The 23057-nt window shown below is 48.0% G+C and overlaps 1 protein-coding gene across 4 annotated transcripts in view; it reads right to left on the bottom strand.

Moving 5' to 3' along the window:
• The window catches only part of LOC144686695 (RNA-binding motif, single-stranded-interacting protein 1-like), a 637597-nt gene that overhangs the window by 507289 nt on the left and 107251 nt on the right, over window positions 1–23057 (bottom strand). The gene's annotated exons all lie outside the window — the stretch shown is intronic.

Here is a 23057-nt window from a genome sequence, read left to right on the forward strand (position 1 = left end):
GAAAACTTAATAAACTTGTTCTAACTTTATCTTATTTAAGTAGTCTCATGATCAAACTTTTTGCCAGCCCTTTCCCATAACAACTCGGGGCTCAGAACCCTCAAAACCAAAATATATTCCCACTTGTCTTTACTTTACTATCGCAAGAATTTACAGTGTTATTTCTATTTGTAATAGCTGGTATTTTATATTCATTCGATAAGGATCTGAGGCAGTTCTTAATGTAATCAGGAATTTCTAATTTCCACGAGGCAAAAAAAATCACTATGAAAATGAATACAGATTACTGATATAATTTCAGAGTGAATAGACACCCAAATTTATTTGAAAATCTGTTTATGACATCAATCGAAAAAATTGATTGTGCTACTGTCTTGTAACTCTCTTCAATAGATTGTTTCAGAATATAATAACTGAAATATAATGAAGTATAGCTATCAGGGAAGAGGTTAAATACACTACAATTATCACAATTATTTTTTGCTTCTGGTGAGTATTTACATTATGGAACTTGAATCGACGGTTGTAATAACATACCAATGTCACAAAATGTGACCACACAAGAAATATCATTTGGTTCTGTATCAGCTCATCCACAATTTCTAAGTGTTAACTGTCATCAAAATGACAACTGTTGTCATAAATAGATCTTTGATAGACCTTTTCATTAATTTGGCCAGAAGAGCGCTGCCTTGTTTCTAATGTGAGGATGGACATGTACAATGTAACTTACAACTTTCCACTGTGTATTTGGCAAACAAATTTTCCTGAAAACAAGCATTGTTAAGTAAGAAAGATTTAGTTTTGAAACACTAATATAAGTAAAGGGAGAAATTGAAGTATGAGAGAAAACTAGCAAAGAATATAAAAGCACACAGTAAAAGCTTCTACAAGTATATAAAAAGGAAGATAGGAGCTAAAGTGAGCTTTGGTTCCTTAGAGTGTTAGACTGGGAAAGTAATAATGGGAAACGAGAAAATGACAGAGGTTTTGAGCAAGTATTTTGTATTGTCTTCATAGTAGAAGACACAGGGCAGAATTGTTCCAGATTTGCACAGAGTGCGATAGCAGGCTGGAAAAAGGACATATTACCCACCAGCTGCAATGGCAGGTTTTCACGCCGTCTCATCCCATTCCTGGCATGTCCTGCCTCATTAATAATGCATTCACGGAAAACATGCCAGATCACTGGCAGGTGCACTCAGATTTTCCCGCACGCCATGGCCTCAGCGCTTTCTCACTCTGGGCGCCACATTTAAAGCGCATGCCTACTTCATGTCTACAGACCAGGACTGCTCTAGGCAACAGATGGCCCCGAAAGCAAAGAAGACGGCAGTCCCCAAGTTTAGTGGCGCCTCTCTGGGATGCCTGCTGGACGCAGTGGGAGGCCGCTGCAATGTCCTCTAACCCCTTCCTGGCCGCAGGAGGTCCACCAGAGTCAACAATCTGGCCTGGGGGTGCTGGCAGTGGTGGTCAGCACCACCGGAGCACAGAGGAGGTCAGCCATCCCGTGCAGGAAAAGGATGAATGCTCTCATCTGTTCCGCCAGTGTAAGTCATCACTCTCAACTCACACACTCACAAACCCATTACATATCCACAGGGATCTCGCACCTCAAGGGACAACACCACTAACTCACACACACCCTCACATCTTCATCAGGCTCATATCCTCAGGAACTCATATCCTCATTCCATCTATGGCTCCACTCACCACACAAACATTCCACGCAGTGCCATGCGTCCTGCTCACACTCTCTCCATCTGTTTTCATGCAGGAGAAACTGGCTCACAACAGCAGGAAGAGGTCCCAGACTGGGGGGTGAAATGGCCCACATTAGGCTCCTTTAAGGACCATGCCATTGCGCTGGCTGGTTGAGGACGTGAACTGTGCCTGTGGCGACGGTGGGGTCGGAGGCAAAGACCCACGTGAGGATTCAGCACCATATCATCCCTCTCTTAACTGTGAGTGCTCTCTCTCATGTTTTTGACTCTGCTGCCATGCACTAATTATGTCTACTTTGGTGCACAGGGAGCTCTGCCAAGTGACCGACGCCTTCAGCCAACCAGTCCCTCAGCTCCATTCAGGCCCTCACCTCCAGCCAAGAGGACACCTCGTCCATTGAAGAGCTAGAAATAAGCAGCCTGAAAGACCCATCACAGTGCTAACACACACCCTCCACCAGTGCAGAGACACACACCTCAGTGGGACTTCGATCTGCAGCAGGCTCAGATTCACAATCCGGTGGTCAATGCAAGGAGACGTGTCTGCAGCAGGAGGAGGCAGGTTCAGCTGAGCTCCCCAGCCCTTGGAGGACTGCTGGGGAAGAGGCATCTGTGAGGCCCATGTCAAATGTCAAGCCTCTGGATTCGGCCTTCCAACTCATCATGGAGAGTCAGCAGAAGTCAGGGGAACATCTCTCAGAGCCGTTGAAAGGCCTCAACAGAGTGGCACGTGAGTTGGAGGAGTGCTTCTACCTGCTCTCTGATGATGCGGTGCCCGCATGTATGCGCATGGAAATCTCCATGGGCAGAATGGTGGGTGCCATGGAGACCCTGGTCCAGCAGAACATGGCACTCCAATGCGGTAGCTATGGGCGAGTTCCTGCAGTGGCAACGCGAGGGGGAAACGGGGCACCTCAACATCCCTCTAGGTGCTCCTTCCCTTCAAGGAGTCAGGCTGGGGCCCTCAGGCAACCGAAGGGAGGAGAAGCAGCAGCTGGACTGCCCTGGATCATCCACTCAGGAATCTCGGAGGCTGTCCACTCCCTCCGAGTCCCCTTTGCCTGTGACCCCCTCAACCTCATCCTCTGTCACTATAGAGAGAGCAGCTGGGCCACAGAAGGACAGCCAAAGCAAGTCGGGGCCCTCAAGGTCTCGGCTCTCTAGAGGACCCATGCCAAAGCCATCAGAGAGAATAAAGCCAACCATTGCACAGGCTGTCTCCACCCCTGCTGCTGATGTGAGGGCAGCACCTATGAGAAGTGGTAGGCCTAGAAAAGTTAAGAAATTCTGATCACAAGTGGTTGCACAGATGAACACATTTCATAATCTGAAAATATAATCACTTTCACTGAATAATGTGTAATGTTGTCTTTTAGCTACACTGACAGGCTTCATGAGTCTTCCCGCTGCACCCCGCCCCCCCACCACTAGCAGTTCAGCTGCACGCAGCTAGACCACAAGTGATTCTGGGGGGAGAAGTGTGTGAGTGTGGCAGGGCTTTTCAAAGCCTCAAGCGAGCACTCTCCCATGCATGCAGAGCCTTCATCCATCACACTCATCTCTTTGTCCAGAGCATTTTCAATACTGCCTGCTGGGGTTCTCGTTCAGTTGTCCATCTGAGCTGACCTGCATCTCCACCCACCCATTGATTGCCCTCCTATGCAGTGTCTGTGCCCAACCAACACAAGGATCCGCTCACCTTCGATTCCAACATCGATGGTCGTAGTCAGGTTTTTGCTCAACTCCCCTGTCCTTTCCCCTCCCCCAGTCACCCATTTCGTTCTCCCATCACTGTTGACCCCCTTGGCATCACCTTCCACCTCCCCACCGTCACCTACAAACCTGAACCCTTTTCTTTACAAGATGCCCAGGTGAACATGCACATTCCCTACTTTCTTGAGAATTCCACCCCATTCACATTGACCTCCCAACCTCCTCATCCAGGGTCTGTGTCTGCCTCTGAGACCCCACCAACCATCCTCACCATATCTTCTACTGACGCATCCTCTCCCTCCCAACCTTCCGGCTGCCTCTGCCCCCTCTCATATCACAATTCCTGCCCACCACGCCCACCCTTGGTTTGCTCCCCAGGATGCAGTCATTGACTCCACAGACCCCTCCCTTGCACATTTACGTGGACATCACCCCCCCAACTTACTCCTTTTTCCACCCTTATTCCCTCCTCCACCCCTACTTCCTCTTCCCCCTGGACTCCTTCATCCCACCAAACTTCTTCCTGCCCTTGGACTCCTTCCCTCCACCAAAATCCTTCCTCCTCCAAACTCCTTCCCTTACGCCTTCCTCTCCCTCTTACACTTACCTCCCCACTTGCTGCACCCTCCCCATTATGCCTTCCTCCCCCATACCCGCTCCTCCCCTCTCCCAACATCATCCCCCCGACGCCTTGGGCCCCCACTCCCAACCTCACCCTCCCCTGACACCTTTGTGCTCCCATCCCAATCTCATTTCACCCCCCCAATCCCCGACACCTTTGTTCCCTACCCTCCCAACCTCAACCCCGGGACAACTTCCTCTCCCGCTCACAGCTGCACCCTCTTCTCCCCGCCTCACTGATCATCCATAGCAGCCCATGGCCAAGACTGTGATGTTCCAAAGCAGACCTGAGACATCAACAGAGACCTCCCACCTTCCATGATCTGCTTCGTGGCAGAGCCATGTCCACGAGAGTCCACCCAGCATGTGATGCACGTGTTCCTCCGGGGTCTGATAACTGTTGGGCTCCAGCATCTTCTGCTCCTTGGATGTCCACCATCTGAGCAAGGCCCTAACGTTAAGTCCCGACTTCTGAATGTCACACTTGTCCAGACATGTTCTGGTCTGGCGTGTTTTCCTGCTGGCGTAACGGTAATCTGGCGTGGAGGGGAATATTCCAGTCGGGCCTTACTTTGCATCCCATTAGCAGGATGCCAAGCTAGTTCACACTGGCGTCTAGTGGGATTGGTGTTCCGCCATAGCGAAAACCATCGTATGAACCCGCTGTGCTTTCATGTCGGCATGAAACTGATTTTTGGCCTTCTCATCATATTGTCCCTCTCCGCCCACCATGACACCCAATGCAAACGCGGCCAGAAAATTCCGGCCACAAAAATTATCCCAATAATAGCAGAAAATCAAGAGGCAAACGGGGATGTTAATTTAAAACAATCATTATCACTAGAGTAAAAGCAATGGGAAACCAAATGGAACTTAAGGCTGATACGTCCCCTGGATCCTGATGGCCTGCATCCTCGGGTCTTGAAAGAAGTACCTGCAGGGAAAGTGGATATATTGGGTGCAATCTTCCAAAATTCTTTACATTCTGCAGACTGGAAAACCACAAATAGAACACCTCTGTTCAAGAAAGGAGGGAGACAGAAAGTAGGAAACTATAGCCAGTGAACCTAAAATCTGTTATTGGGAAAATTCTTGAATCTATTGTTGAAGGGGTAGCAGCAGGACATTTAGAAAATCATAATACCATCAGGTAGGGTCAACATGGTTTTTTGAAAGGGAAATTGTGTTTGATAAATTTATTAGAGTTCTACGCCGATGTAACAAGCAGAATGGATAAAGGAGAACCAGTAGATGTAGTGTATTTGGATTTCCAAAAGGCATTTGATAAGGTGCCATCGAAAAGGTTACTACACGAGATAAGAACTTATCTTGGTGTTGGGGTGACATTAGCATGGATAAAGGATTGGTTAACTGTCAGGAAACAGAGAGTTGGGATAAATGGGTCATTCTCAGGATAGCAAACTGTAAAGATTCTGTGAAGGGATGTAGAAAGGCTAAGTGAGTGGGCAAAAATTTGGCAGATGGAGTATAATGTAGGAAAATGTGACGTTGTCCACTTTGGTTGGAAGAATAGAAGAGCAGAACATTATGTAAATGGAGACAGACTACAGGATGCTGCGGTATGGAGGGATCTGAGGGTCCTTGTAAATTAATCACAAAAAGTCAGCATGCAGGTACATCAAGTAATTAGGAAGACAAATGAAATGATTGCCTTTACTGTAATAGGGATGGAGTATAAAAGTGGGAAAATCTTGCTACAATTGTGCAGGGCATTGGTGAGACTACACCTGGACTACTGTGTACAATTTTGGTCACCTTACTTAAGGGGGGATATACTTGAATTAGAAGCAGAATCAGAGATGATTCACTAGGCTGCTTCCGGGATGAGGGGTTTGTCTTATGAGAAAAGGTTACACTCATTGTGCTTGTTGGGCCTATACTCATTGAAGTTTGGAAGAATGAGAATTGATCTTATTGAAACTTATCTTATTGGATTTTGAGGGGGCTTGAAGTGCTTAGGGGCCTATTCCTGTTCCTAATGCGTATGTTCATATGCTCATATTGAATATATTCAAGGCTGGGTTAAACAGACTTTTGATTGACAAGGGAGTCAAGGGCTATGGGGTTCAGGCACAAAAGTGGAGTTATGGCCATAAGCAAAGCAACGTTGATATTATTGAATGGCAGAGTAGGCTTGACAGGCCAAATGGTCTACTCCAGCTCCTATTTCTTGTTATGCTCCAATGCACATTACTGCAATTTCATGCCTTTGGACTTAATTTTACCAACCTGTGATTACCCAGGGCAGAATTTTTCCCTTGTTGGGCAGGCTCAGCGGGGTCGGGCGGTTGGAAATCTGACTCCCGTCTTCGATCGGGGCTTGACCAAGATTTCACGCTGATGGGCCAATTAAGGCCCGCCCAGCATGAAACACAGCTCATCGCTGGCCAGGAAGGGCCGAACAGGGGTGGGGTCCTGATGGCTTCTGGGTCCAATGGCGGCCCAGTGGCCTGTTTAAAAACGGCCCAGGCAGTCCCAGAAAGGCTGCCAGGGAAGGGCTTCTGTCTGCCGCTGCAAGGAGGAAGTCCAGTCTGTCAGCAAACGCCAGGCGCGATGGCAGGTTGCGGCGGCACCCGGCCCCCCGTTTTTCCAACGAGTGCCTCGTTGCCCCCCTGGAGGAGGTGGCTCCCAGAAGGGACACCCTTGTCCGAAGAGATGGGAGGAGGAGGCCACCGCACCTCCCCAAGTGGGCATGGGAGGAGGTGGCAGTGTGGGTGTGCAGCCATGATGTGGTGCAGCACACCTGGGAGCAGTGCTGGAAGCACTTCAATGACCTGCTACACTCAGGAAGGGTGAGTACCATGTTGCCATGGGTCAGTGTGTTCAATAGTTTTGGGCTGGCCTCCCCCCAGCCGTGGGGCTTAGGGGTGTTAGAGTGTGAGTGCCAACTGTCAATCATGCCAGCGCTGGCCAAGGGGGTGAGACCTGGCTGCTTTGACTGAGTGCCTTCCGGCTCAAGGGCCACGACTCAGATCTGCCCTGCAAGGTGCTCCTCAGCTGGGGTTGGCCAGGCTGCAATGGCGCTGCAGGTACAGAATTGACTAATCAATGCTCCTCAGTTCTTTCAGGAGAAGACATCCCATAACAATATTGAGAGGTCGTGGACTGGCGGGGGACCCCCATACCTCCTCATCCTCTACTGCTATGAGCAGGAGGCCTTGGAGCTCGAGAGACGCCATGCACCTCGGTCAAGGGGCCGAGGTGAGGCTGGAGTGTCGGACGAAGGTAAGAGTGCAGTGCACTGAGGTGAGAATTTCGGTTTATGTAACCATAATAGTGCAGTCTCTTCAGTGATGTGAGCCTCAAACCTGGAGACCCCATTGATCATTGGAAGACGAGGGCACCATGATCCAGATCTCCATTGTCTCACCAGGGTGCCTGGCACAGTGACAGTAGGATGACTTTAACTAATGACATGTCCTTCTTCTCCCTTTTAGGTTCACCAGCAGGCATTTGTTCTCCAGACCCTGAAGGTCCACCCCTGACACCGGAGGACCGCCATGCTCCCCAAGCATCTGCGTCACACCCGCTCTCTGAACAGGCACCAGTGCAAATATCAGCGCCTCGGTGGGCATTAGTTCGGCGGATAGTTTCTCATTGGTGCACATTGGTGAGGCCACTTCACACTTGCCTGAGGTACAGGTGGAAGCAGAGAGTGCCCAGGGCGCCGGCAGTCGGAGGACTGCTGCAGACCAGGACAATGCTTAGTCGAAGGCTGATGGTGGGCCTCTAAAGTCGTCCATTAGGCAGCAGATGCTGGACATCCAGCGGGGTGTGCGGGAGGTTCTGGTGGAGATCCAAGAGGGTATGCATGCCATGTTCTTCGTTGTGGAGGAGTCCCTGTGGAGCGGGAGCACTGCGTTGACCCTCATGGCCGAGCGCAAAGTCTCCTCCATGGAGAGAGTGGCGACTCTCATGGAGTGGCTGCTCCAGAAACAGAATCAGGGATTCCTGGGGTATGTGCTTGGACCTGCAAGCCAGCCCTCACACAGGCACTGGCCTCAGTTGGTCAGTGTCCGTGTATGAAATGGATAGGGCACCCAGTATCCCAGCTAGGTGTCCATTCATCAATGGTGAGCAGGGAGGTCCAGAGCGACCTCACGTTGGCACATGAGCTGCCTTCATCCCTGTGGGCTCCGCTCAGGCCAGTCTGGATGACGGTAGCAGCTCCTCTACCCCTCTGCCAGTGACCGTGGCATCTGATGAGGCTGCGGCAACTGGGGAGATGCCAGCCATGGCACTGTCTGCTTCCTCCCAGGCAGGGCCACCACGGGTTCCACTGGCCAGAGGACGACCGCCAAGGTCATTAAGGCCAGCAGGTCAGCAGGCTGTATCCAATGCCTATGCCAGCGAAGGGGGAGCACCTAGACGTAGCACCCGTAAACGTAAGTTTAAAGCACCTTAAGCACAAGAGGGATTGGTCACGGGTGATCTTTTGTTCCCTCATTTTGTTTTTTTTAATGGTGTGACGACCAAAACTGTTTTTTTCTCTTTTCAAAACTGTGTGAGTTCCGACATAAAATTAAATTTGCTTCTGTGTTATTGGCCTGAGTATGCTTCATTTATTTTGTAGGTGCAGGGTAGGCCAGTATGTAATGCTAGATATGGGTGGCTCGAACCTTTATTGCACAGGCACTGAGTATATCTTGGGGGCCAAGGAAAGGGTCATTTCTGCGATCCATGAGGGAGGCGGCAGCCCTGGCATGAGGTTGTAGTTCATATTTGGCAGCCTAGCTGAAGGAGCTTTGGATAAAGGCATCCCTGGGGTCCCTGCCTCCCTGGAGGTTACCAAGGTCTGCCTCCATGCCCTCAGCGTTCTCCTCACCGTGCTCCTCTTCTGACCCACTACTGGATTCATCTTTTGTGGCCTGTGCAGCTGTGTCAAGATCCTCTTCCAGTCGGTCCCCCCTGCCAGTGCCAGACTGTGGAGAGCGCAGCATGTAACTACTATCAGTGACACTCGCTCTGGGGAGGTAATGCAGTGCATCCCTTGAACGGTCCAGGCATCGGAAGCGCATCTTCAGAAGACCTATGGTTCTCTCTACCACCACCCTTGTGGAGCCATGGCTCCTGTTGTACAGCTGCTCCGCCTCTGTTCTTGGGTGGTGGAGAGGCATCATGAGCCATCTTTTCAAGGGATAGCCCTTGTCATCCAGAAGCCAACCATCCAGTCGGGCTGGAGCACTGAAGAGGCTCTGCACCTGGGAGTGTCTGAGGATGTAAGCGTCATGGGAGCATCCAGGGTAACTTGCACAGACTTGCAGAATATGCATCCTGTGGTCACGCACTATCTGCATGTTCATGGAGTGGAAACCCTTCCTTTACAAAGGCACCCGGCTGACCCGCTGGTGTCTTGATGGCCACATGTGTGCAGTCGATTGCACCGTGGATGCGGGAGAAGCCAGCAATCGCTGCAAAGCCTCTGGCTCACTCAGCCTGGCTGGCCTCATCCGTACAGAAATGAAGGACATCATCTAAACAGAGCTTCTGTCACCAGCTTGACGCAACTGTGGACAGCTGATTCGGAGACTCAACACAGAACCCCCACTGAGCCCTTGGAAGAGTCGGAGGCATAGAAGTTGAGGGCCACTGTGACCTTCAGAGCCAATGGCATAGGGTGTCCACCCACACAGTCGGAGCTGATCTCAGGCCCGATCATCTGACAATTGGAGGTGAGGGTCTCCCTTGAAAGGTGGAGCCTCCTTTGGCATTGCACCTCAGTCATATTGAGGTAGCTTCATCACTGCCTGTAAACCCTGGCAGCAGGATAGTGGCATCTTCTGCGGTCCCTTCCACCTTGGACTGCCTGCTGGCCCTGCGCCTCTTGTGCCTGTGCCTCTCCTCCCCTGGAAGCTGCATTGGGACACCTGGCCTCCTCTTCCTTCTGCCCCTCTCTTCCTCCTCAAAGGAGATGCCTCCAGCGGAGACCACGACCCTCATTATCAGGGTAAGGGAAGGCTGTCTAATACTTGGAAGGGTGCACAAGGTCTGAATCCTCAGGGGGGCTGGAAGACACCAATGAGTCCAGATATGAAGCCTGGAAAGAAGCCCCGACATGCGCTGTGGGTAAAAGGGAGCCTGTGGACATTATGTACTTGGATTTCCAGAAGGCATTTGATAAGGTGCCACATCAAAGCTTATTGTAGAAAATAAAAGCTCATGGTGTCAGGAATAACACATTCGCGTGGATAGGAGTTTGGCGGGCTGGCAAAAAACAGAGAGTATGCAAAAGTGGGTCTTTTTCTGATTGGCAGGATGTGATGAGTGGAGTCTGTGCTGGGGCCTCAACCTTTTACAATTTGTATCAATGACTTAGATGAGGGGAGCAAAGGCATGGTAGCTAAGTTTGCAGACAACACAAAGATAGGTAGGAAAGTAGGTTGTGAAGGGGACATAAGGACGTTGCGGACGGATATAGATAGGTTAAGTGAATGGGCAAAAATCTGGCAGATGGAGTAAAATATCCAAAAATGTGGGGCAGGATTTTAAGGTCGTTGGGCGGGCGCGATCGGCAGGCCCAGGAGTGGCCAGGAAATGGTCCACCATCTGTGATTGGCCCCCAATTAAGGCCTGCCCAGCGTGAAATACGGATCCTCACTGGCCAGGAAGGGGTGGGAGGGAGCGGGTTGCTGTCAGCCACTGAGTCCAATGGCGACCTGATGGCCGGTTTAAAAGAGGCCCAGGCAGCCCTGGAAGGCTGCCACAGAAGGACATCTATTCAACGTTCCCAAAGAAGTTGAGTGGGCCGGACATGACAGGTGGGAGGGCAGGTCAGGTGGACGCTCGACCCTCCCCCCCCTGCTTTTCCGATGAGGGCCTCGCCATCCTCCTGGAGAAGGTGGGTGCCAGGAAGGACACCCTTGTCCCCAGAGATGGGAGGAGGAGGCCACCACACCTCACCAAGAGGGCATGGGAGGAGGTGGCAGAAATGCTGAGCAGCCATGATGTGATGTGGCGCATATGGGTGCAGTGCCTCAAGTGCTTCAATGACCTGCTTTGCTTAGGAACAGTAAATACCGTTTTGGCATGGGTCAGTGTGCTGAAGTGTTAAGGTGTGGCCGTCCCTCTGTGGACCTCAGGGGTGCTACAGTCTGAGTGTCAACCTTCAATGACGCCGAAGCTGGCCAAGGGGGTGATCCTGGCTGCTTGGACTGAGTGCTTTGTGGCTAGAGGGCCACGACTAGATGTGCCCTGCGAGGTGTTCCTCAGCTGGGGTTGGCCAGGTTGCAATGGCACTGCAGGTAGAGAGTGGACTAATCAATGCTCCTCTGTTCTTTCAGGAGAAAACAAGCCATAACCAGGCAAAGAGAGCACATACAGGCGGAGGGCAGCCCAACCTCCTGCTGTTCAGCAGGTTTGAGCAAGATGCCCTGGGGTCCCTGGCATTGCGCTCGGACCTGCAAGCCCTTACACAGGCACTGACATCAGCTGGTCAGTGTCCATGTGTGAGATGAATGGGGCAGCCAGTATCCCAGCTAGGTGCCCGTCCATCAATGGTGAGCAGGGGGGTCCAGATGAGCTCACGTTGGTGCACAAGCTGCTTGTCGTCTCTGCAGGCTCCTCTCAGGGCACTCTGGATGATGACAGCAGCTCCTCCACCTCTCAGTGGCTGTGGCATCTGATGAGGCTGCAGCAACTGGGGAGATGCCAGCCGTGGCACTGGCCACTCCCTCCCAGGCAGGGTAGGCACCAGCTCCAATGGCCAGAGGACGACTGCCAAGATCATCAAGGCCAACAAGACAGCAGAGTCAGCAGTCTGCAATGCCACTGCCAGCGAGTGGGGGGCATCAAAATGTAGCACTCACAAGCGTAAGTTAAAGGCACCATGAGCACAAGAGGGACAGGTCATGGGTGATTTTATGTTCGTTTATTTTTACTTCATCTATACTGGTCTGTGAATGAAGACCAGGAAAGTTTATGTAAATAGTTTGGAATTGTCAAAATGAGATAAATTTTGTTTTTGTCGGCATGGCCTGAGTATGCTTCACCTTTTTATTTTATTGATGCCAGCATGTAATGTGGGACATTAGTGGCTCTGAACTTTACTGCACAGGCACTGAGTATTCTTTGTGTACAAATGAAACGGTCTTTTCAGACATCCGGGATGGAGGCAGCAAGCCTGGCATGCAGTTGAAGCTGATCTTTACAAGCCGAGCTGAAGGAGCATTGGATCAAGGTATCCCTGGTCTCCCTACCTCCCTGGTGGTAACCGAGGTCTACCTCCATGCCCTCAGTGTTCTCTTCACCGTGCTCCTCCTGAATCACTGCTGGACTCATCATCTGTGTTCTGTGCAGCAAAGTCAAGATCCTCTTCCTCCAGTGGGTCCCCCCTTGCCAGTGCCAGATTGTGGAGAGCGCAGCATGCACCCACTATGCTCTGGGGGCGTTATTGTAGCGCACCCCCTGAACGGTCCAGGCATCAGAAGCGCATCTTCAGATGTCTTCTGGCACCCACGTGAGCCTGTTGACTGAAATATTGTGCAAGTGTGCGATGACGTCGGGACCCTCACCCAATATCATATCATGCTATTTTACACTCGAGTGTGTCAGGCCCGCGCTTGCATGCCGAGTGAAAAATTCTGTCCCGTGTTATAAGGTGTGCTAGAAAGATAGAGAAAAATGATAGAGGATGGAATAGCCTTAATAATTAGAGATGAAATCACTTCAACGTAAAGACAGGATATAAGGAGAGGTGACCGGAGAGGTGAGCAGGTAGTGAGATATTTTGGGTAGAATTAAGAATTACAAATTATTTAAGACTATAGTTGTAGTCCTGTATAGGCTACTTGGTAGCAGCTGTGAAGCAGTAGATTATATAAATGCAGAAATTAAACAAGCATGTAGCAAAGGCAGTGATTTTAAGTGAGGTTTTTAACTTTCATAGGCATCAAAACAAACAAACTAGCACAGGTCAGAATTGCAGTGAATTTCCTGAGTGTGTCCAGGTTTGTTTTCTGCAATAGTATGTTCTGGAACCAACAAGGGGATGGCCACATTAGATTTAGGAATGTGTAATGAGTCAGATTTAGTTAACAGCCTAATGGTGCATGAACACTTACCTAACAGCGATCATAATTGATTATGTTCAACATAGGCCTGGATTTTTGCAGAGTCGGGAGCCCTTTAAAAATGGTGGGCCGGTTCTGATTCCAGGATTCCCATTCCCAAGCTGTGCAATTTTCAGGGCTGTCCAGAAGGGAAAAACAGTTCTGACCACTATTATAAATTCCCAGTTTTTACTCTTTTTCCTTCAGGGTGAATTTTAAGGGTGCGGGCTGATTCAGGTTGCGTGCCCGCACCCTGCCACCCTGCACTCCTGACCTGGCTGGCTCCATTGCGGAGATAGGCATATCCTACTCCTCCACAATTTCCATAGAGTTGGGCCAGGTTTTTAAAGAATCATGGTTCACAGCACCTCAGAGGTGTTGTGACCTAAAGCCTGCATGAGGGGACCTTTTAAAAGGTGAGTTTAGAAGGTGGTCCTCGTGTCCCCCATGCCAAGCTATAGCCCTCCACCCACCCCCATCGTTCCTTATGCCTCCTGTACCAAGTTATGCCCCCAACCCAACCCCAATGGCCCCTCATGTCCCCTGTGCCAAGTTATGACAGCTCCATGCCCATTCACCCACTATACACTATACAGGACCAATGGACGCTGTAGTGACAATAGGATGTGTAAAAGAAAGCTTTAAAAAATTAATTCATTACTTTCCACCATGCTAAAAAAAAGTCCTTTCACTATAGCCCAATAAAAGTGTTAATCATCCAGACCCTTTAGAGAATCAATAACAGAAACTGCAGGCACTTGAAACCTCTTGATCTTGTGTAAATTTACACTGAGAAATTGACAGCAGAAATCAGAGGGCCACAGCTGTCAATCAAGTAATATTTTCCCAGGCAGATTTTTCATCAGAGTAATGGATGTCTGAGCTCTCAGCCATGTGTCACTATATATTCCAGGGCATAAAAATTTGAGGATTGCATCATAAGAGTAAGGGCAATGAGGTGCGGGGTCAGGACCCAAAAATTATCGGGAGGGGGTGGAGGGCAGGTGGGGAGGTTCCCAAACCTGTATTAAAATTAAGCCTCCTGTTTTTCTATGAAGTAGGGTTCTTTGAAAAACTACCACGTTCTTTTTCAACAGCCCAGTAATCAGAATTGCAATTATCTCTACCACCCATAAGGTGTAAACAACAATCAAAAACAAATTCCATCTTCTCCTCAGTTGCAAATTTGCATATATTATGATTCCAAAAATATGAGATCCAAACACAACAAACTCAATCTGATTAGCTTCTAATCAAACAATTCCAACAACAAAGGCATTCTCACTTGAAACTAAGAGCTACTCCCTGTTAGTATTTGTATTTTTTCCTCCACAAATTCTCTATGAAGACAAGTATTTAGGATCATTTTAGATCTTCTAGGATCAAAATACAGCCCAATGCATTCCAGAGAAGCGTAATCACATATAATGGATGCCAAGTCGGTGGAGGAGATATTATGAGAAAGACCAAGACCTTGGTCAAAAAGATGAGTTTTAATGAGGGTCTTAAATGAGGTGAAGAAGGTGGAGATGCAGTGAAATCTAGGAAAGGAATTCCAGAGTTTTGAACCTAGGTAGGTGAAGGAAGAGCCGCCAGTAATGGGGTGAAGGATAGCGAATGCACCAGAGCTCTAAGTTAGAGGAACAGGGAATTCTGGAGGGATGTTAGGGCTACAGGTGGTTGCAGAGACGGGAAGCGGCAAAGCGATTAAGTGGTTATAAGACAAGAGTGTTCAGGGACCAGTGAGGAGAACTTAGGACAGCAGCAACAGTAGGGCATAACTTACTGGACATAATGCAAACAGCAGTGTTTTAGATAAGCTGAATTTAGAGGGTGAATGATGCGTCACATGCAAAAGAGCGTTGGAATGGTTGAGCCTACAGGTGAGAACTTTCAGGAGCAGTTGGGCTTTGGCAGAGGGAGAGGCAGTTAACGTTAGGAACAGTCTTTATAACGGACAAGTGTGGGGCTAGAAGCTCATCTTAGGGCCAAATGAGTTATAGGATCTGTCAGTTTGGTTTGAGCTAAGATAGTTGCCATGTAGGTGGTTGGAATATAGCAAGAACATAGGGGAGGATTTTCCCCTTGTCGGGCGGGCGCGTTGGGCAGGCCCGGGAACGGCTGCGCAATGGACCTTCACACGTAATCAGGCCTCGACTGCGATTAACAGCCAATTAACAGCCAGCCAGCATGAATCATGTGCTGAAATGCTTAGCGCTACCTGGGTGGGGGGAGGAAGAGGGCGAGCGCGGAAGTCAGCGCACGTGCAGGAGTGTGGTCACAGAAAGCTCCCTGAAGACACAGAGGTGCCTCAGGGAGTTGAAGGTTTTTAACTTTACGGAGAGAATTTTTAGCTCAGCAGGCAGGCAGACGTCAGACCCAACTAAGCGTAAAATGACGTGTGATGGCGTCGGCCGAGCATCCCAACATCATCGCGCACTCACGCGATATTTCGGTGGGTGGGCACACACCAGAGTCAGCAGCGCGCCCGCCAACAATTAAAAGGCCTATTAAGGCCATTAAAAAGGTAAATAAAAGTAATTTTTCGCTGTCTGTCCAACCTTATGGTTGGCGGGCAGGGGAAAAGGCCAAGCAGCCTTTGCATTTTTTATGGGTGGGATGAGGTTTCCAATAGCACATAAAAATAAAATAACAATTTTTAAATTTAATTAATAATACTTCCCTGCTCATGTGACAGAATCACATGAGGGGACACATTTTATGACATTTTAGAAACCTTTATTTTTTATTTTGAAAAATGTTCATCTCCCTGAGGCAGCTCTGTGTCTCAGGATGATTTTCAAGTGCGCACTCACACGCATGCGTGAAGTTCATACTCACTCCAAACCCCACCCAAAGGCAGCACTGAGCGCTGCCACTCACGTTTCACGCTAGGCGGGCCTTAATTGGCCTGCCAGTGTGAAATCACGGTCTGGCCCCGATCGCAGGCAGCGGCCGGCTTCCTGATCACCCCCGCTCGTCCCCGCCAAACCCACCCGACAAGGGAAAAATCCTCTCCTACAATTAAAGGTGGTAAAATTAAGGAAAACATGTCCCCTCATGTGACTCTGTCACATGAGCAGGGACATGTTAGAAATGAGATTTAAACATTTTTATTTTAGCTTTAATTAACATCGGAAACCTCATCCCGCCTGTGGATGAGGTTTCCTTAAGAATCCAAAGGGCACTTGGCCTTTTCACCCACCTGCCAGCCATAAGGTTGGACGGGCAGGGAAAAATTCCATTTAATTAATGAATTAATGGGCTTAACAGCCCTCTTAATTGTTGGCAGGCGTGCTGCCGACTGCCGCGCGCGCCACTGACCGAAACATCGCGCAAGTGTGCGATGACATCGGGATGCTCGCCCAACATCATCATGTGCTACTTCATGCTCGTGCATGTCAGGCACACACCCGCATGCCAAGGTGAAAATTCAGCCCATAAAGTTTGTGGTGAGAGAGGTGAATATGATGGCTTTGATTTTCCCAATATTTAACTGATCAAAATTACAGTTCATCTTAAGAATGCATTTCTACTTCAAATTTTCAATTTTTAAAATTTGATTTAAGTTGCACATGGCCACAGCTGTCAGGGCATTAGGGGGATCAAAGGTCTCATATGCTTTGCTAATCACTTTCTCAATATGTCCTGCTACCTTCAAAGATCTGTGCACTTGTGCCCCCAAATCCCTCTGTCCCAGCACACTCTTCACAACTGTACCAGTAAGTATATAGTGGCCAGAATGTTACCATCAGTGTGCGGGGGAAGGCCCGACATGCCGACGTGCAAAATCACGTGTGATGATGTCGGACGTACGTCCCGGCATCATTTAGATATTTTGTTCGGCGGGCGCACAGCTGCCTCAACTGTCAACGGCCTATTAAGGCCATTAAAAAACCAATTAAAGCTGTTAGCAACGCTGCCCGTCCAATCTTAAGGTTGGCAGGCAGACAAAGAGCCCAAGCGGTCTTTGCGTTTTTCAGGAAACCTCATCCATGGGCGGGTTGAGGTTTCCTGAAGGTTCAATAAAATAATTAAATAAATTTTACTAAATGTACAAACGTGTCCCAGCTCATGTGACACTGTCACATGAAGGGACATGTTTAAATAATTTTTCCATTCATTTATTCAAAAGTTTTATTATGAACTTAATCTCCCTGCGGCAGCTCCGTGCCTCAGGTAGATTGCTGCACTCTTTCGCGCACATACGCGAAAGAACACAGGCCCTGACTCTCCCTCCTCTCCCTACTCGCACAGATAGCGCTGAGTGCTATCGTCCGTGCGTTACGCTGGGCGGGCCTTAATTGGCCTGCCCGCGTAAAATGGCGGCATGCGATTGGCTCCACGCCTGCCCCCGCCCGCACCCGCCCAGCCCTCCCGACATAGGTAAGATGCTGCCCAGTGTCTCTCCACCTTTCTGCCAAAACGCACTACTCTGTATTAGATTCCATCTGACCCTTGTCTGTCCATCCTGCTAGCCTATCTATGTTATGGGACAAATAAAAGAACAAAACATGTGTCTAGGGAAGGTATGAATAGCAGAATCTTGAGTAGCTGTGGTCTGAAAGCAGAGAAAAGGATATAAGAGAGAAACAACCAAAATCAACAAACCAGCAAAGAGAAAGGAAACAAGATGGGAGCAGAGGTTACAATTTAAAATTGTTGAACTCAATGTTAAATCTAGAAGGTTGTAAAGTGCCCAGTTGAAAGATGAGATGCTGTCCCTTGAGCTTGCATTGAGTTTCATTGGGACACTGCAAGAGTGGAAACAAAGAGAATTAAAATGACAGCTGACTGGAAGCTTGGTGTCACACTTGAGGACTGAATGGAGGTGTTCCACAAAGCAGTCATAGAGTCAGCGTTTGGTCTCCCCAATGTAGAAAAACCACATTGCGAGCAGTGAATACAGTATGGAAGGAGTGCTTAGGGCTGAGGACAGTGAGAAGGGAAGAGGTAAAGGCTAAGTGTTGCCCTCTGGCGCTTGCATGTCAAGGTGCCTTGGGAAGGGAGAGGTGTTGGGGGTGATGGAAGAGTGGACCGTGGTATTGCGGATTGAATGTTCCCTTCAGAATGCTGAAAGTGGAGAGGATGGGAGGGGAAATGTGCTTTGGTGATGGCAATTTGCTGGAGATGGTGGAAATGGTGATGGATGATCTGTTGAATACAGAGGCTGGTGGGGTGAAGGTGAGGACAAGGTGAGCCTTATTGTGGTTCTGAAAGGAAGGGGAAGGGGTCAGAGCGGAAGTGTGTGAAATTGAATGGGCATAGTCAAGGGCACTGTCCACAGGGTGGGGGTGGAGGAATCCTCAGTTGAGGAAAAAGAAAGATATATCAGAAGCACTAGCATGGAAGGTTGCATCATCAAAACAGATGTGATGGAGACTGAGAAACTTGGAAAATGAAATAGAGTCCGTACAGGAAGCGAAATGCAAAACTTTCCCTTTTACCTCTTCCCTTCTTACCATCTAAGACCCCAAACACTCTTTCCAATTTTCCTTCAATCTAATATACTGTATTCACTACTCACAATGTCGTCTGCTCTACACTGGGGAAAACAAATGCAGACTGGGTGACCGCTTTGCGGGATACCTCCTTTTCAGTCCCTAAGCGTGACCCCAAGCTTCCACTCAGATGACATTTTAATTCTCCACCTTACTCCCACTCTGACCTTCTGTCTTTGGCCTCATGCAGTGTTCCAAACACACATTCAAGGAACTGTACCTCATCTTTCAACTGTACATTTTATAGCCTTCAGTGTTCAACACCAAGTTCAACAATTTTAGAATGTAATCTCTGCCCTCATTTTGCCTCCTTTTTTTGCTGCTTTATTTTCCCCTTGTTTCTTTTCTCCTTCCCTTTGTTTTCGGACAGCAGCCATCTCTATTCTGCTATTCACACCTCCTCAAGGCACATTTTTGTATCTTTACTTGTCCTATTACCACTTCCTTTGGCCTTGCATTTTGAATCCTTTTGTCATTTAATTCTCCTGCCCTCCACCCTATCACAGACCTTCCCTTATCTTCTTTTTCCCATCTTCTCCCCTTCCACTTGCTCAAAACATACTTTTCCCTGTTCTGATGAAAGGTTACAAAACCTGAGATGTTAGCTCTGGGCAGCATTTTCCGGTCGGTGAGTGGGGGGTGGGGCCTACTCGCCGACGCGTAAAATGATGCAGGGTGACGTCGGGCTTGCGTACCGTCATTTAGATTTTCAGTTCGGCAAGCAAGCAGCTGAGTCGGCTGCACGCTCGCCGACCTGTCAATGGCCTATTAAGGCCATTAAAAAAGTAATCAAAATGATTAATGGACCTGCCCGTCCATCCTTAAGGTTGGCGGGCAGGCGAAGAGCCCAGGCGGCCTTCCAAAAAAGCATGAAACCTCACCCACGGGCGGGATGAGGTTTCATGAGGGATTTAAAATGTTCAGAAATTTTTAAAATAAAAGTTATGGACATGTCCCAGCTCATGTGACAGTGTCGCATGAGGGGACATGTCAGGAAAATTTTTTCCTACCTTTAATAAAATATTTAAAACTTCAACCGATCTCCCTGAGGCAGCACTTTGCCTCAGGGAGATCTGTGCGCTCTTCCACGCGCATGTGCGAAAGAGTGCACAGGCCTACTCAGAGAATATCCCCCGCCCGCACAGGGAGCACACAGCCCTTCCGGGCAGATGCCACGCTGGGCGGGCCTTAATTGGCCCACCCACATAAAATGGTGGTGTGCCCCCAGTTGGGGGCGCCGATCGAGAACCCAGCCGCTCGAGCCTGCTCCTGCTCCCACACAATCCCCCCGAGGGGGGAAAATGCTGCCCTCTGTTTCTCTCTCCATAGATGCTGCCAGACCTGCATACTATTTCCAGCATATTCTGCTTTTATTTCAAATTTGAAGTATCTGCAGTATTTTACTTCTGTATGCATGTCATATAATGTCTCTAATTGCCCTTGAGAAGGTGGTGGTGAGCTGCCTTCTTGAAGCACTGCAGGCCATGTAGTGTAGGTACACTTTCAGTGCTGTTAGGAAGGGAGTTCCAGGATTTTGACCTCGTGATGGTGAAGGAATGGTCATGTGGTTCCAAGTCAGAGTGCTAAGTGGCTTGCAGGTGGTGGTTCCTGTGCATCTGCTGCCCTTGTCCTTCTAGGTGGTAGAAGGGTTTGGAAGGTGCTGTCCAAGGAAATGGCAGCTTATCATTTCTTCGTCTCTCCAAGAGGTATGGTGGGGGAAGGTGTAACTAAGGGTCAGTGAAAGTAAATCAATTCAGCAAAAATGGAGTGAACACATACAGGCCTGATGGGCTTTTCTTATCCTAGTTATGTATAAAGCAAAGGATAGTGGAAGCCATTATAATTTAAGGTTTGACCTTACAATGCCTCTCATGTGCTGTATAGCAATGGAAACTAGTCCTTAAAAAGAACTGGACTCTAGCTACATTTCCTGATTTTAAGATAAAAATTAGAAAAAAAAGCATAACATTTTCTTCAAAAATATATCTGCCTTGTGTACAATACTGGGAAAGATTATGAAATAAAAATCAATTTTGTACACTACTTTCAAATGATAAGTTTCTGCTATTACACTTGTTTAAAGTTAAATATTGGAATTTTTTAATGGAATCTGGTGTTTGTTGAGAATATTTATGAAATATGGTTTAAAATTGACAGTCTCTCAGATTTTTGATCAGATGACTAAGTAATATTTATAGATTACAGGTTAAACCTCAATTGGATTCATTTTCCCTTTATCTCCTCCTTCCTAACCCCTTTATTCCTGCTGTCTGGTACCTTCATGGTCAGATGCTTAATGAACAATCAGAGTGAGCCATTTATTGAATTCTTTAGTATCTGATTTCCCTTTACTTCCAGTTATAATAGTTGCAAAAATTTGTTAAAAATTCGTAGGATTTGCTGTTGCAAAATTCTATGAAAAGATGAATAATAAGGATGGCAGCTGAATGAAAAAGGATTGAAATAATAATCGGATAGGTAAATGTATTTAGAACTATTTGGGGAAGAATGTTCCCCCCTTCGGTGAGGAAGTGCAGGTGCAGGAGGGGGCGCGGACAGGGGCACCTCCGATCGGCGCCTCGATTGGGGGTGTGCCGCCATTTTAAGTGGGTGGGCCAATTAAGGCCCACCCAGCGTGACGTCCGCCAGGAAGCGCTATGCGCTCCCTGTGCGGGCAGGGGGAATTCTCTCAGCCGGGAGTGCGCTCTTTCGCGCATACGGGCAAAATAGCGCACAGATCTCCCTGAGGCTAAGTGCTGCCTCAGGGAGATCGGCTCAGAATTAAAACTTTGAAGGCGAATGTTGAAAAAATTTCCCTGACATGTCCCCTCATGTGACACTGTCACATGAATTGGGACATGTCCATCACTTTAACTCAAACATTTATTAGATTTTTAAAAACCCTCATGAAACCTCAACCCGCCCGTGGATGAGATTTTATGCTTTTTCTGAAGCCCGCCAGGGCTCCCGGCCTGCTCGCCAACCCTAAGGTTGGACGGGCAGGTCCATTGATTAGGTTAATGACTTTTTAAATGGCCTCAATAGACCATTGACAGTCAGCGGGCGTACACCTGAGTTGGCTGCACCCCCCACTGACCTGAAAACGGAGATGACACGGGGTGACATCAGGGCACCGCACCCCCTGCTCGCCGACCTAAAGATCCTGCTCTTGGTCTTGTGGTGGGTAAATAACAACATAGACTGGTTAAGCTGAGTGGTCTGTTTCTTCTTTGTTGCAATTGCAGTGAATAAGGCCCAAATGCAAAGGAAAAACAAGAAGACAAAGGAATAAAATGGCTTGGCTGAACAAATTGGTGAAATTGAGAGAAAATCTTTTCCTACACTCTTAAAAACAAATCAAGAGTTAGAGAAAGTGGATCACTTACAGCAAATCAATGTTGCACTAAGTTGGAAGAATGCATATGAACAATGATGGAGCCTGTGACGGTCAAAAGGACCAGATATTGCTGAAAGGTTCAGCAATTAGTAACTTTTAATAACTTAATAGCAAATACTCAATTGGTGGATGGTATAACTTATATTTATCTTACCTATATGAAAACAAATTAGAACAATAAACATTTTTCAATTTTTCTAAAACAAAAGGAGAAAACATTAAAGATCACTGTGGGAGAGAAATTCAACTTTAGTGGTAGCACAAAATGGGCAATAGCAAATTAGCAGCCCACTTAAACCCCACTGTAAATAGGCTGCTGTTTCACTTTTGCCCTATTTGCACAATTGTCAAGGTTCAATTTCATCCTTGACTGACTGTAATAAAGAAGCATTATCTCTATCTCTTGAAATATCCAAGAAATAATTAATTATTTTGTGAGTAATTAAGTGAAAGCACTCTATCCGCTGCATGTAACTTTTATTCACAAATTTATAAGTTCTCTTAAGTAAATAATTTGGGGATAAGTTACTCAGGTTATGGATATATTTGCATTGGAAGAGGTGCGAAGGAGGTTCATTAGACTGAATTTTGGGATGAGAAAGCTGGTTTGTGAAGAGAGGTAGAATAGAATGGGCCCATATTCTCAATTTAGGAGAATGAGAGATGATATAATTCAAATGTATAAGATTCTGAGAGGGCATGAGAGGGTAGATCTAAAAGGCTGTTTCCCTTGACTGGTGAGTCCAGAACCAAGGGACATAGTCTCAGGGTAAGGTGTTGGACATTTAAGATTGAAATAAGGAGAAATCTCTTCACTTGGGAGCTGTGAATCTTTGGAATTCTCCACCCCAAAGGGCTGTGGAGGCTCAGGTGATGAGATCAATAGGATTTTGGGCTCTAGGGAATTCAAAGGATATGGAGATAGGGTGGAAAGTGGAACTGGTGTGCAAGTTCAGCCATAGTCTTATTGAATGGCAAAGCAGACTCCAGAGGCTGTCCCTGATCTCAAGAGTCTATCCCTGCCCTATTTCTT

Source organism: Cetorhinus maximus, chromosome 11 (assembly GCF_964194155.1).
Source record: "Cetorhinus maximus chromosome 11, sCetMax3.hap1.1, whole genome shotgun sequence".
In the NCBI taxonomy this organism is placed as follows: domain Eukaryota; kingdom Metazoa; phylum Chordata; class Chondrichthyes; order Lamniformes; family Cetorhinidae; genus Cetorhinus; species Cetorhinus maximus.